The following is a 15,159-nucleotide window of genomic DNA, read 5'->3' on the forward strand; positions in this document are numbered from 1 at the left end:
AGTATGCTTTAGTTACTTTTTTGTATATTTTTATTAGTTTTTATGCAAAAATCACATTTCTGGACTTTACTATGAGTTTGTGTTTTTTTTCTGTGATTTCAGGTATTTTCTGGCTGAAATTGAGGGACCAGAGCAAAAATCTGATTCAGAGGCTGAAAAAGGACTACAAATGCTGTTGGATTCTGACCCTCCTGCACGCGAAATAAATTTTCTGGAGCTACATAAGCCCAATTGGCGGATTCTTAATTGCATTGGAAAGTAGACATCTTGGGCTTTCCCGTTGATGAGTGGATAATTTATATGCTTTTTGGCATTGTTTTTAGGTAGTTTTTAGTGAGTTCAAGCTACTTTTAGGGATGTTTTCATTAGTTTTTATGTTAAATTCACATTTCTGGACTTTACTATGAGTTTGTGTGTTTTTCTGTGATTTCAGGTAATTTCTGGCTGAAATTGAGGGACCTGAGCAAAACTCTGAAAAAGGCTGACAAAAGGACTGCTGATGCTGTTGGATTCTGACCTCCCTGCACTCGAAATGGATTTTCTGGAGCTACAGAACTCCAAATGGTGCGCCCTCAACGGCGTTGGAAGGTAGACATCCAGAGCTTTCTAGCAATATATAATAGTCCATACTTTATTCTGGAATTGACGACATAAAGTGGCGCTCAACGCCAAGTACATGCTGCTGTCTAGAGTTAAACGCCAGAAACACGTCATAACCCGGAGTTGAACGCCAGAAACACGCTATAACTCGGCGTTCAACTCTAAGAGAAGCCTTAGCTCGTGGATAGATCAAGCTCTGCCCAAACATACACCAAGTGGGCCCCGGAAGTGGATTTATACATCAATTACCTACTCATATAAACCCTAGTAGCTAGTCTAGTATAAATAGGATAAGTTACTATTGTATTAGACATCTTTGGTCTCAACTTTGTTTTATTCTTCATCTTAAGAGGCTATTGATCACATTTTTAGGGGGCTGGCCATTCGGCCATGCCTGAACCTTTCACTTATGTATTTTCAACGGTGGAGTTTCTACACACCATAGATTAAGGGTGTGGAGCTCTGCTGTACCTCAAGTTTCAATACAATTACCATTACTTTCTATTCAATTCTCTTTTATTCTTATTCCAAGATATACGTTGCACTTCAAATTGATGAATGTGATGATCCGTGACACTCATCATCATTCTCACCTATGAACGCACCTGACTGACAACCACTTCCGTTCTACCTTAGGCCGGGCGCATATCTCTTAGATTCCCCAACGGAATCTTCGTGGTATAAGCTAGATAGATGGCGGTATTCATGGGAATCCGGAAAGTCTAACCTTGTCTGTGGTATTCCGAGTAGGATTCCGGGAATCCAAAAAGTCTAACCTTGTCTGTGGTATTCCGAGTAGGATTCTGGTATTGAATGACCGTGACGAGCTTCAAACTCCTGAAGGCTGGGCGTTAGTGACAGACGCAAAAAAATCAAGGGATTCTATTCCAACCTGATTGAGAACCGACAGATGATTAGCCGTGCCGTGACAGAGCATTTGGACCATTTTCACTGAGAGGATGGGATGTAGCCATCGACAAGGGTGATGCCTCCAGACAATTAGCCATGCAGTGATAGCACATAGGACCATTTTCCCAAGAGGATGAAAAGTAGCCATTGATGACGGTGATGCCCTACATACAGCTTGCCATGGAAAGGAGTAAGAAGGATTGGATGAATGTAATAAGAAAGTAGAGATTCAAGAGGAGCACAGCATCTCCATACGCCTTTCTGAAATTCCCACTATTGATTTACATAAGTATTTCTATCCTATTTTATTTTTTGTTTATTATTAATTTTCAAACCTATCATGAATCAATTTAATCTGCCTAACTGATATGTACAAGGTGACCATAGCTTGCTTCATACCAACAATCTTTGTGGGATCGACCCTTACTCACGTAAGGTTTATTACTTGGACGACCCAGTACACTTGCTGGTTAGTTGAACGGAGTTGTGGAAAGAAAGTGCTGAGTTAATAAATGCACATACCAAAGAGCCAATATTGTTGATCACAATTTCGTCCACCAAGTTTTTGGCGCCGTTGCCGGGGATTGTTCGAGTATGGACAACTGACGGTTCATCTTGTTGCTCAGATTTGGTAATTTTCTTTTCAAAAACTTTTCAAAAATCTTTTTCAAAAGTTTTCTTTTCTTTTTCGTTTTTCCAACTTTGTTTTTGAAAAAATTAATAAAAATCCAAAAAAAATTATTAATAAAATCATAAAAATCAAAAATATTTTGTGTTTCTTGTTTGAGTCTTGAGTCAATTTTTAAGTTTGGTGTCAATTGCATGTTTTTTAAAATCTATGCATTATTTTTTCGAAAATTCCATGCATTCATGGTGTTCTTCATGATCTTCAAGTTGTTCTTGACAAGTCTTCTTATTTGATCTTGATGTTTTCTTGTTTTGTGTCTTTTGTTATTTTTCATATGCATTTTTCGTTTGTTAGAGTCCATGAATTAAAGATTTCTAAGTTTGGTGTCTTGCATGTTTTCTTTGCATCAAAAATTTTTCAAAAATATGTTCTTGATGTTCATCATGATCTTCAAAGTGTTCTTGGTGTTCATCTTGACATTCATAGTGTTCTTGCATGCATTAAGTGTTTTGATCCAAAATTTTCATGTTTTGGGTCATATTTGTGTTTTTCTCTCTCATCATTAAATATTCAAAAAATAAAAAAATATCTTTTCCTTATTTTTCTCATAATTTTCGAAAATTTGAGTTGACTTAGTCAAAAATTTTCAAAATTAGTTGTTTCTTACAAGTCAAGTCAAATTTTCAATTTTAAAAATCTTATCTTTTCAAAATCTTTTTCAAAAATTATATCTTTTTCATTTTTTTTCTATTTTTCAAAAATTTCAAAAATCTTTTTCAAAATATTTTCAAAATCTTTTTCTTATCTTTATATCATATTTTCGAAAATTCACTAACAATTAATGTGATTGATTCAAAAATTTGAAGTTTGTTACTTTCTTGTTAAGAAAGGTTCAATCTTTAAGTTCTAGAATCTTATCTTTTAGTTTCTTGTTAGTAATTAATTTTAATTTAAAAATTAAATCTTTTTCAAACATATCTTATCATATCTTTTTCAAAATTTTATCTTTTTCAAAAATTTGATTTCAAAATATCTTATCTCACTTCTTATCTTCTTATCTTTTCAAATTTGATTTTAATATCTTTTTCAACTAACTATTTGACTTTTTGTTTGTTTCTTATCTTTTTCAAAACCACCTAACTACTTTTCCCTCTCTAATTTTTGAAAATATCTCATCTCTTTTTCAAAAATTCTTTTTTCTATTTTAAATTTTAATTTTAATCTTATCTTATCTCTAATTTTCGAAAATTACTAACCCCTTTTTAAAATTATTTTCGAATTTTCTATCTCTTCTCTCTTATTCTATTTAATTATTTATTTACTAACACTTCTCTTCACCTCTCTTCATCTAAAAATTCGAACACATTCTTCTTCACTCTTCTCCCCTTTTTCTTCTACTAACATAAAGGAATCTCTATACTGTGACATAGAGGATTCCTCTTCTTTTCTTGTTTTATTCTCTTTCATATGAGCAGGAACAAGGAAAAAGGCACTCTTGTTGAAATTGATCCTGAACCTGAAAGGACTCTGAAAAGGAAACTAAGAGAAGCTAAATTACAACAATCTAAAGGTAACCTTTCAGAAACATTAGAACAAGAGAAGGAGATGGCAGCCGAACCCAACAACAATAATGCAAGGAGAATGCTTGGTGACTTTACCAAACCCACGTCCAAATTTGATGGAAGAAGCATCTCCATTCCTGCCATTGGAGCAAACAATTTTGAGCTGAAACCTCAGCTAGTTGCCTTAATGCAACAAAACTGCAAGTTCTATGGACTTCCATCGGAAGATCCTTATCAGTTTTTAACTGAGTTCTTGCAGATCTGTGAGACTGTTAAGACGAATGGAGTTGATCCTGAAGTCTACAGGCTCATGCTTTTCCCTTTTGCTGTAAGAGACAGAGCTAGAATATGGTTGGATTCACAACCTAAGGATAGCCTGGACTCCTGGGAAAAGCTGGTCACAGCCTTCTTGGATAAATTCTTTCCTCCTCAAAAGCTGAGCAAGCATAGAGTGGATGTTCAGACCTTCAAACAAAAAGATGGTGAATCCCTCTATGAAGCTTGGGAAAGATACAAGCAGTTGACCAAAAGGTGTCCATCTGATATGTTTTCAGAATGGACCATATTAGATATATTCTATTATGGTCTATCTGAGTTTTCAAAAATGTCATTGGACCATTCTGCAGGTGGATCTATTCACCTAAAGAAAATGCCTGAAGAGGCTCAAGAACTCATTGATATGGTTGCAAATAACCAATTCATGTACAATTCTGAGAGGAATTCCGTGAATAATGGGACACCTCAGAGGAAGGGAGTTCTTGAAATTGATACTCTGAATGCCATATTGGCTCAGAACAAAGTGTTGACTCAGCAAGTCAACATGATCTCTCAAAGTCTGAATGGATGGCAAAACGCATCCAACAGTACTAAAGAGGCAGCTTCTGAAGAAGCTTATGATCCTGAAAACCCTACAATAGCAGAGGTAAATTTCATGGGTGAACCTTATGGAAACACCTATAATTCATCATGGAGAAATCATCCAAATTTCTCATGGAAGGATCAACAAAAGCCTCAACAAGGCTTTAACAATGGTGGACGCAATAGGCTGAGCAATAGCAAGCCTTTTCCATCATCTTCTCAGCAACAGATGATGCATTCGCATATTTGCTATTTTAACTAGTTAGTTTAGTTAGTTTTAGCTTAGTTTCATTCACTTTCTTTGAAATAAATGAGCAATTTTGTGAGTTTTCCTCCATGCATCCATGAACCAAGAACTAAGTGAAATTTGGCATAATCTATGCAAATGATTCAAGAAGATTATATGCAAGTAGATGTGAATGATTCCCTTGAAATTTAATGCATAAGATGGCAAAACTTTGAGGAAAATTCTTTGGTTTATGTTAGGTGATGAAGCAAGAAGACAATGGAGCAAGGAAAGCTTGGAACAAGGAGGAATAGCAAGTTGGCAACCTGGAAACCAAGTTGGCAACGCCCATTTTGTACAACCAGGAGCAAACAGCATGTTGGCAACTTGGAAACTAAGTTGGCAATGTGCTAGTGTGTGTTCAGCAGAGTTGGCAGCTTGACCTCCCCCTCTTCAAGGATGAATAACTTGAACCACAGAGATCCAATTGACATGCTTCCAGTTGTGTTAGAAAGCTGACATCATGAGCTTTCCAACGATATACAATAGTTCACAATGCAACATGAAATGGAAGCTCAAATCAGAGGCAACTTTAAGCCCCAAAAACAAGGAAATGAAGCAAACTTGAGATGCATTGCACGTTGCCAACTTGAGAACCAAGTTGGCAACGCCAGGAAGCTACCAGGGGAGATGTTGGCACGTTGTCTCTGGCGTGTTTGCCAACAACGTGGGCAACAACGCCCAAGCAAGGAGGAAGAAGGCATCCCGGTGTTGTTGCTGGCGTGTTTGCCAGCAACGTGGGCAACAACGCCCAGGCAGCTTGATGTTGCTCTCTTCAAAGGCGTGTATCTTGAGCTAGGAAACTTCAAATGAAGTGAATTTAGTGGCATTGGAAAGTAGACATTAAGAGCTTTTCAACCATATATCATACTAAGGTATTGGAATTCATTTGAAGGTTCAAAAGCCAGCTTCATTTAGAGCCTCAGAAACCTTGGGCGTTGTCACGGGCGTTGTCATGGGCGTGTTCACCAAAAACGCCCAGCCTAGGCAGCCTGACCAAACCTTCTTCAAAGGAGCATATCTTGAGCTAGAAAACTCCAAATGAGGTGCTTCCAGTTGCGTTGGAAAGTAGACATCAAGAGCTTTCCAACCATATATCATAGTGTGGTATTGGAGTTCATTTGAAGATTCAAAAGTTGGCCTCATTTAGAGCCTCAGAAACTAAGGGCGTTGTCTCTAGCGTGTTTGGCAAAAACGCCCAACCCAGGCAGCCTGACCATGTCTTCTTCAATGGAACATAACTTGTGCTACAAAGATCCAATTGAGGTGCTTCCAGTTGCGTTGGAAAGCTGACATTCAGATCTTTCCAACCATGTATAATAATCTATAGTGAAGCACAAAAGTGAAGCTCAAACCAGAGGCAACTTTGGGCATCAAAACTGAGTCAAAGCCCAAGCCTGTGCCCAGAAAATTAAATAGCACGTTGCCAACGTGCTGTGAACTGGCTTGTTTGCAAGTAACGCCCAGTTGGGCCAGAATTGATGGAAACTTGCTCTGCTCTATACTCTCTTCAAAGGGGAATACCTCCTCCATTGGACCAAGAATTCAACAAAGGAAAAGCCCACATTGCTAATCCAATTGAAGACCTCCAAATGAGTTTTAGGAGTAGTATAAATAGAGTAGAGTTTTGTACTTGAAGAGGGAGGAGGAGGCTTCGGAACTTTTCACACTTAGATTTTTATTTTTTTACACTTTTTAGTTTTTTTTTTTTTTTTTAGGAACTTTTAGGAAGTTTGTAGAAGTTACTTTTCGGAAGCAATTTTTTTGAATTTGAGTTTTCTAAGAACTCCTTCTTCTTCACTCTTCATTCTCTTTTCTTCTCTACTGAATTTTAATGTTTACTTGTGCAATTGTTGTTGAATTTAGAGCTATGATTCACTAAACCCCATCTTCATTAGGGGGAGGAGCTCTGTTTATTTGAATGGGTTGACAACAATTCTTCTCTTTCTCAATTCAAGTGGTTCATCCAAGAGAAAACTCTTGTTCTTCACAGATTCAATTACATTCAAGAGAAGGATTGAATCTATATGAATTGTATGGTGAACTTGAGAAAGAATCCATAGAATTCAGTTTAGAGTTATCCTTTCATGATTTCTTTGATCAATACACTTTGGGTTGGTATGTGAGATGTAACCTCCCTTGGTTGAGATCCTGGAAGTTGTGTGGCTTTGGATTAGAAATTGAGCTTCACCTCTTCTCATGACCAATTAGATCACGAGAGTGGCAATTGATTGTGTTGAGAGAAATTGGATTGCCAAGAGATTGGGATCCAATTATTCACAATCTGCCATGGATCTATACCCATGATTGAGAAGGAGTTGAACCAAGTCAATCCATGATAATTTACATCTCTGAGCCCTAATGATCTCTCCATCATTAATTCTCTTCTCTTTTGTTCTTTAGTTATTTTGATTACCCATCACCCAACTCCCTTCTACATCCTTGCAATTTATCATTCTGTTATTTAATTTTTGCACTTTAAATTTCTGCAATCTTTACTTTCTTGCAATTTATTTTCCATGTCATTTAAATTTCTTGCACTTATGTTCAAAAATCACAATTCTCATGAAATCAAACCATGTCTGCTTGACTAAATATACCATTTAACTAAAATTTCTTAATCTACCAATCTCCGTGGGATCGACCTCACTCTTAGTGAGTTTTATTACTTGATGCGACCCGGTATACTTGCCGGTAATTACGTGAAATTAATTTTTTACGTATCAATAGACAGAGAATTCTGAACAAAACACTTCTAATTTAGCCAATCTAATCTCTGATCTGTCAAAGGCCACTTTCAGTTTCATGAGTGAAACAAGATCCTCCATCAGAAATCTGGAGGCACAAGTGGGCCAGCTGAGTAAGAAAGTCATTGAAACTCCTCCCAGTATTCTCCCAAGCAATACAGAAGAGAATCCAAAAGGAGAGTGCAAGGCCATTGATGTAATCAATATGGCTGAATGCACAAGGGGGGAGGAGGACGAAAATCCTAGTGAGGAAGACCTCCTGGGACGTCCCTCAAGCAAGAAGGAGTTTCCTATTAAGGATCCAAAGGAATCTGAGGCTCATATAGAGACCATAGAGATTCCATTAAATCTCCTTCTGCCATTCATGAGCTTTGAAGACTAGTCTTCCTCTGAGGAGGATGAAGATGTGACTGGAGATCAAGTTGCTCAATATTTAGGAGCTATCATGAAGCTGAATGCCAAGTTGTTTAGTAATGAGACTTGGGAAAGTGAACCTCCTTTGCTCATTAATGAACTAGATACTTGGATTCAGAAAATTTTACGTCAAAAGAGACAAGATCCTGGCAAGTTCTTAATACCTTGTACCATAGGCACCATGACCTTTGAAAAAGCTCTATGTGATCTGGGGTCAGGGATAAATCTTATGCCACTCTCTGTAATGGAGAAGCTGGGGATCATTGAGGTACAACCTGCCTTGTTCTCATTACAATTGGCAAACAAGTCATTGAGACAAGCTTATGGAATAGTAGAGAACATGTTAGTAAAGGTTGAAGGCCTTTACATCCCTGCTGATTTCATAATCTTAGACACTAGGAAGGAAGAGGATGAATGCATCATCCTTGGAAGACCTTTCCTAGCTACAGCAGGAGCTGTGATAGATGTCAACAGAGGTGAATTAGTCCTTCAATTGAATGGGGACTACCTTGTGTTTAAGGCACATGGCCATCCCTCTGTGACAAAAGAGAGTAAGCATGAAGAGCTTCTCTCAGTTCAGAGTCAAGAAGAGTCCCCACAGTCAAACTCTAAGTTTGGTGTTGGAAGGCCACAACCAAACTCTAAGTTTGGTGTTAAGACCCCATATCCAAACTCTAAGTTTGGTGTTGGGACTATACAACATTGACCTGATCACCTTTGTGACTCCATGAGAACCCACTGTCAAGCTATTGACATTAAAGAAGCGCTTGTTGGGAGGCAACCAATTTTATTTATCTAATTTTTATTTTATTTTATTTTATTTTTATTTTGTATTTTATTAGGTACATGATCATGTGGAGTCACAAAAAAATATAAAAATTAAAAACAGAATCAAAAACAGCAGAAGAAAAATCACACCCTGGAGGGAGGACATCCTGGCGTTCAACGCCAGTAAGGAGCATCTGGCTGGCGTTCAACGCCAGAACAGAGCATGAATCTGGTGCTGAATGCCAGAAACAAGCAACATTCTGGCGTTTGAACGCCAGGAATGGGCCTTAAGAAAAGCTGGCGCTGAACGCCAGTAACAAGCATGGAACTGGCGTTCAACGCCAGAAACATGCTACATATGGGCGTTGAACGCCTAGAACATGCTTCACATGGGCATTGAACGCCCAGAACGTGCATCACCTCGGCGTTTAAACGCCAGAATGGTATGCAAAGGCATTTTACATGCCTATTTGGTGCAGGAATGGAATTCCTTGACACCTCAGGATATGTGGACCCCACAGGATCACCTCAGGATCTGTGGACCCCACAGGATCCCCACCTAACATATTCCCACCTTACCTCCTAATCCTATAACACTCTTCCCCGTGTCACACTTCCCAACAACTTCAATCTCTGAATCTCTCCTCCCAATAAACACTCTTTCCCAAAACCCTTCACCAATCACCTCAATCTCTCTTCCCCATCACCTCTTCACCATTCACATCCATCCACTCTTCCCCATAAACCCCACCTACCTTCAAAATTCAAAAACACTTTCCCACCCAAACCCACCCTAAAATGGCCGAACCTACCCTCTCCCCTTTTCCTATATAAACCCCTCCATTCCACTTTATTTTCATACAACACAACCCCCTCTTCTCTACCTTGGCCGAAACCTACCCTCCTCGTTCTCCTCCATATTTTCTTCTTCTTCTTCTTCTTCTCTTCTTTCTTCTCTTGCTCGAGGGCGAGCAATATTTTAAGTTTGGTGTGGTAAAAGAATAAGCTTTTTTTTTGTTTTTCCATTACCATCAATGGCACCTAAGGCCGGAGAATCCTCTAGAAAAGGAAAAGGGAAGACAAAAGCTTCCACCTTCAAGTCATGGGAGATGGAAAGATTCATCTCCAAAAGCCATCAAGACCACTTCTATGATGTTGTGGCAAAGAAGAAGGTGATCCCTGAGGTCCCTTTCAAGCTCAAGAAAAATGAGTATCCAGAGATCCGACATGAGATCCGAAGGAGAGGTTGGGAAGTCCTAACCAACCCCATGCAGCAAGTCGGAATCTTAATGGTTCAAGAGTTCTATGCCAATGCATGGATCACTAGGAACCATGATCAAAGTATGAACCCGAGTCCAAAGAATTATCTCACAATGGTTCGGGGGAAATACTTAGATTTTAGTTAGGAAAATATAAGGTTGGCATTCCACTTGCCCATGATGCAAGAAGATGTACGCTGGTGTGCGAAATTGTGAACAATACTTTTTCACAACTCTCATAATCCCCGGTCATGAACTCCAAAAACTTGGTAGCTCAATTCCATGGCATTACACAACTTCGCACAACTAACCAGCAAGTGCACTGGGTCGTCCAAGTAATAAACCTTACGCGAGTAAGGGTCGATCCCACGGAGATTGTTAGTATGAAGCAAGCTATGGTCATCTTGTAAATCTCAGTCAGGCAGACTCAAATGGGTATAGGTAATAAACGCATAAAGCATAAAGATAAAGATAGAGGTACTTATGTAATTCATTGGTAGGAACTTCAGATAAGCGCATGAAGATGCCTTCCCTTCCGTCTCTCTGCTTTCCTACTGTCTTCATCCAATCCTTCTTATTCCTTTCCATGGCAAGCTTGTGTAGGGTTTCACCGTTGTCAATGGCTACCTCCCATCCTCTCAGTGAAAACGATTGCATATGCTCTGTCACAGCACGCGGAATTCAGCTGTCGGTTCTCGGTCAGGCCGGAATAGAATCCATCGATTCTTTTGCGTCTGTCACTAACGCCCCGCCTGCTAGGAGTTTGAAGCACGTCACAGTCATTCAATCATTGAATCCTACTCAGAATACCACAGACAAGGTTTAGACCTTCCGGATTCTCTTGAATGCCGCCATCAGTTCTCGCCTATACCACGAAGACTCTGATCTCACGGAATGGTTGGCTCGTTTGTCAGGCGAGCACTCGGTTGTCAGGCGATCAACCATGCATCGTGCAATCAGGAATCCAAGAGATATTCACTAGAGCCTTGGTTGCTTGTAGAACAAAAGTGGTTGTCAGTCACCTTGTTCATAAGTGAGAATGATGATGAGTGTCACGGATCATCACATTCATCAAGTTGAAGAACAAGTGATATCTTAGAACAAGAACAAGCGGAATTGAGTGGAAGAACAATAGTAATTGCATTAATACTCGAGGTACAGCAGAGCTCCACACCTTAATCTATGGTGTGTAGAAACTCCACCGTTGAAAATACATAAGAACAAAAGTGATCATTGGCTTCGGCCCCAGAGAGGGAACCAGAAGAACCAAGATGATAATACAATAGTAAAAGGTCCTATATATAGAGAACTAGTAGCCTAGGGTGTACAGAGATGAGTAAATGACATAAAAATCCACTTCCGGGCCCACTTGGTGTGTGCTTGGGCTGAGCAATGAAGCAATTTCGTGTAGAGACTCTTCTTGGAGTTAAACGCCAGCTTTTATGCCAGTTTGGGCGTTTAACTCCCTTTTAGGTGCCAGTTCCGGCGTTTAACGCTGGAATTTCTGAGGGTGACTTTGAACGCCGGTTTGGGCCATCAAATCTTGGGCAAAGTATGGACTATCATATATTTCTGGAAAGCCCAGGATGTCTACTTTCCAACGTCGTTAAGAGCGCGCCAATTGGGCTTCTGTAGCTCCAGAAAATCCACTTCGAGTGCAGGGAGGTCAGAATCCAACAGCATCTGCAGTCCTTTTCAGTCTCTGGATCAGATTTTTGCTCAGGTCCCTCAATTTCAGCCAGAAAATACCTGAAATCACAGAAAAACACACAAACTCATAGTAAAGTCCAGAAAAGTGAATTTTAACTAAAAACTAATAAAAATATACTAAAAACTAACTAGATCATACTAAAAACATACTAAAAACAATGCCAAAAAGGGTACAAATTATCCGCTCATCACAACACCAAACTTAAATTGTTGCTTGTCCTCAAGCAACTGAAAATCAAATAAGATAAAAAGAAGAGAATATACTATAGACTCCAAATTATCAATGAAACTTAGCTCCAAATTAGATGAGCGGGACTAGTAGCTTTTTGCCTCCGAACAGTTTTGGCATCTCACTTTATCCTTTGAAATTCAGAATGATTGGCTTCTTTAGGAACTCAGAATCCAGATAGTGTTATTGATTCTCCTAGTTAAGTATGATGATTCTTGAACACAGCTACTTATTGAGTCTTGGCCGTGGCCCAAAGCACTCTGTCTTCCAGTATTACCACCGGATACATACATGCCACAGACACATAATTGGGTGAACCTTTTCAGATTGTGACTCAGCTTTGCTAAAGTCCCCAATTAGAGGTGTCCAGGGTTCTTAAGCACACTCTTTTTGCCTTGGATCACAACTTTATTTCTTTCTTTTTCTTTTCTTTTTCTTTCTCCCCTTTTTTTTTTTTTTCCTTCTCTTTTTTTTTTGTGTATTCACTGCTTTTTCTTGCTTCAAGAATCATTTTTATGATTTTTCAGATCCTCAGTAACATGTCTCCTTTTTCATCATTCTTTCAAGAGCCAACAATTTTAACATTCATGAACAACAAATTCAAAAGACATATGCACTGTTCAAGCATACATTCAGAAAACAAAAAGTATTGCCACCACATCAAACTAATTAAGCCAGTTTTAAAGATGAATTCGAAATCCTGTACTTCTTGTTCTTTTGTGATTAAAAACAGTTTTCATTTAAGAAAGGTGATGGATTCATAGGACATTCATAACTTTAAGGCATAGACACTAAGACACTAATGATCATAAGACACAAACATGGATAAACATAAGCATAAATTTTCGAAAAACAGAAGAATAAAGAACAAGGAGATTAAATAACGGGTCCACCTTAGTGATGGCGGCTTGTTCTTCCTCTTGAAGGTCTTATGGAGTGCTTGAGCTCCTCAATGTCTCTTCCTTGTCTTTGTTGCTCCTCTCTCATGATTCTTTGATCTTCTCTAATTTCATGGAGGAGGATGGAATGTTCTTGGTGCTCCACCCTTAGTTGTCCTATGTTGGAACTCAATTCTCCTTGGGAGGTGTTTAGTTGCTCCCAGTAGTTTTGTGGAGGAAGGTGCATCCCTTGAGGCATCTCAGGGATTTCATGATGAGGAATTTCCTCATGCTTGCTCCATCCTTTTCTTAGTGATAGGCTTGAGGTCATGCCTTCTCAGTTGAACCAGCTTCCCTCTTGAATTTCTCTTCTATTGAGCGCCCTCTTCACAAATGTCTGTGAGGACTTGGTCCAACCTTTGATCAAAGTTGACCCTTCTTCATGGCCACAACTTCATAGAAGTGGTCTTGATGCACCCTTGAGATGAATCTCTCCATCTCCCATGACTCGGAGGTGAAAGCTTTTGCCTTCCCTTTCCTCTTTCTAGAGATTTCTCCGGCCTTGGATGCCATAAATGGTTATGGAAAAACAAAAAGCAATGCTTTTACCACACCAAACTTAAAAGATTTGCTCGTCCTCAAGCAAAAGAAGAAAGAAGAGAGTAGAAGAAGAAGAAATGAGGAAGAAGGGAGTGGCTTATGTATCCGGCCAAAGAGGGGGAGAAGTGGTGTTTTAGGTTGTGTGAAAATGAAGGGGTGAAGAAGGGTTGATATAGGAGAGGGGGGAGATGGTGGGGATCCTGTGGGGTCCACAGATCCTGTGGTGTCAAGGAAAAGTCATCCCTGCACCAAATGGCATTCAAAATCACGTTTTGAGCCATTTCTGGCGTTAAACGCCGGGCTGGTGCCCATTCCTGGCGTTTAACGCCAGGTTCTTGCCCTTTTCTGGCGTTTAACGCCAGTCTGGTGCCCCTTTCTTGCGTTAAACGCCCAGAATGGTGCCAGACTGGGCGTTAAACGCCCAATTGCTAGCCTCACTGGCGTTTAAACGCCAGTGGGTTCTTCCTCCAGGGTGTGCTATTTTTCTTCCTATTTTTCATTCTGTTTTTGCTTTTTCAATTGATTTTGTGTCTTCTTATGATCATCAACCTACAAAAAAAACATAAAATAACAAAGAGAACTAGATAACATATAACATTGGGTTGCCTCCCAACAAGCGCTTCTTTAATGTCAGTAGCTTGACAGATGGCTCTCATGGAGCCTCACATTTTCTCAGAGCAATATTGGAACCTCCCAACACCAAACTTAGAGTTTGAATGTGGGGGTTCAACACCAAACTTAGAGTTTGGTTGTGGCCTCCCAACACCAAACTTAGAGTTTGACTGTGGGGGCTCTGTTTGACTCTGATTTGAGAGAAGCTCTTCATGCTACCTCTCCATGATGACAGAGGGATATCCTTGAGCCTTAAACACAAAGGATTCTTCATTCACTTGAATGATCAGTTCACCTCCATCAACATCAATCACAGCCTTTGCTGTGGCTAGGAAGGGTCTGCCAAGGATGATGGATTCATCCATGCACTTCCCAGTCTCTAGGACTATGAAATCAGTAGGGATGTAATGGTCTTCAACTTTTACCAAAACATTCTCTACAAGTCCTTGAGCTTGTTTTCTTGAATTGTCTGCCATCTCTAATGAGATTCTTGCAGCTTGCACCTCAAAGATCCCTAGCTTCTCCATTACAGAGAGAGGCATGAGGTTCACACTTGACCCTAAGTCACACAGAGCCTTCTTGAAGGTCATGGTGCCTATGGTACAAGGTATGGAAAACTTCCCAGGATCTTGTCTCTTTTGGGGTAATTTCTGCCTAGACAAGTCATCCAGTTCTTTGGTGAGCAAAGGAGGTTCATTTTCCCAAGTCTCATTTCCAAATAACTTGTCATTTAGCTTCATGATTGCTCCAAGGTATTTAGCAACTTGCTCTTCAGTGACATACTCATCCTCTTCAGAGGAAGAATACTCATCAGAGCTCATGAAAGGCAGAAGTAAGTCCAATGGAATCTCTATGGTCTCATTTTGAGCCTCAGATTCCCATGGTTCCTCATTGGGGAACTCAGTGGAGGTCAGTGCACGCCCATTGAGGTCTTCCTCAGTGGCGTTCACTTCCTCTCCTTCCTCTCCAAATTCGGCCATGTTGATGGCCTTGCATTCTCCTTTTGGATTTTTTTCTGTATTGCTTGGAAGAGTACTTGGAGGGAGTTCAGTAATTTTCTTGCTCAGCTGTCCCACTTGTGCCTCCAAATTCCTAATGG

The 15,159-nt window shown here is 39.6% G+C and overlaps 1 non-coding gene across 1 annotated transcript; it reads right to left on the reverse strand.

The window, feature by feature from the left end:
- Nucleotides 1–4,142: 4,142 nt before the first annotated feature.
- LOC130971016 (small nucleolar RNA R71) lies at nt 4,143–4,248 on the reverse strand. Its single transcript, XR_009082255.1, has one exon. It is a non-coding gene; the product is annotated as a small nucleolar RNA R71 (small nucleolar RNA).
- Between the last annotated feature and the right edge of the window lie 10,911 nt (nt 4,249–15,159).

This window comes from Arachis stenosperma, chromosome 3 (genome assembly GCF_014773155.1).
Source record: "Arachis stenosperma cultivar V10309 chromosome 3, arast.V10309.gnm1.PFL2, whole genome shotgun sequence".
Lineage (NCBI taxonomy): Eukaryota > Viridiplantae > Streptophyta > Magnoliopsida > Fabales > Fabaceae > Arachis > Arachis stenosperma.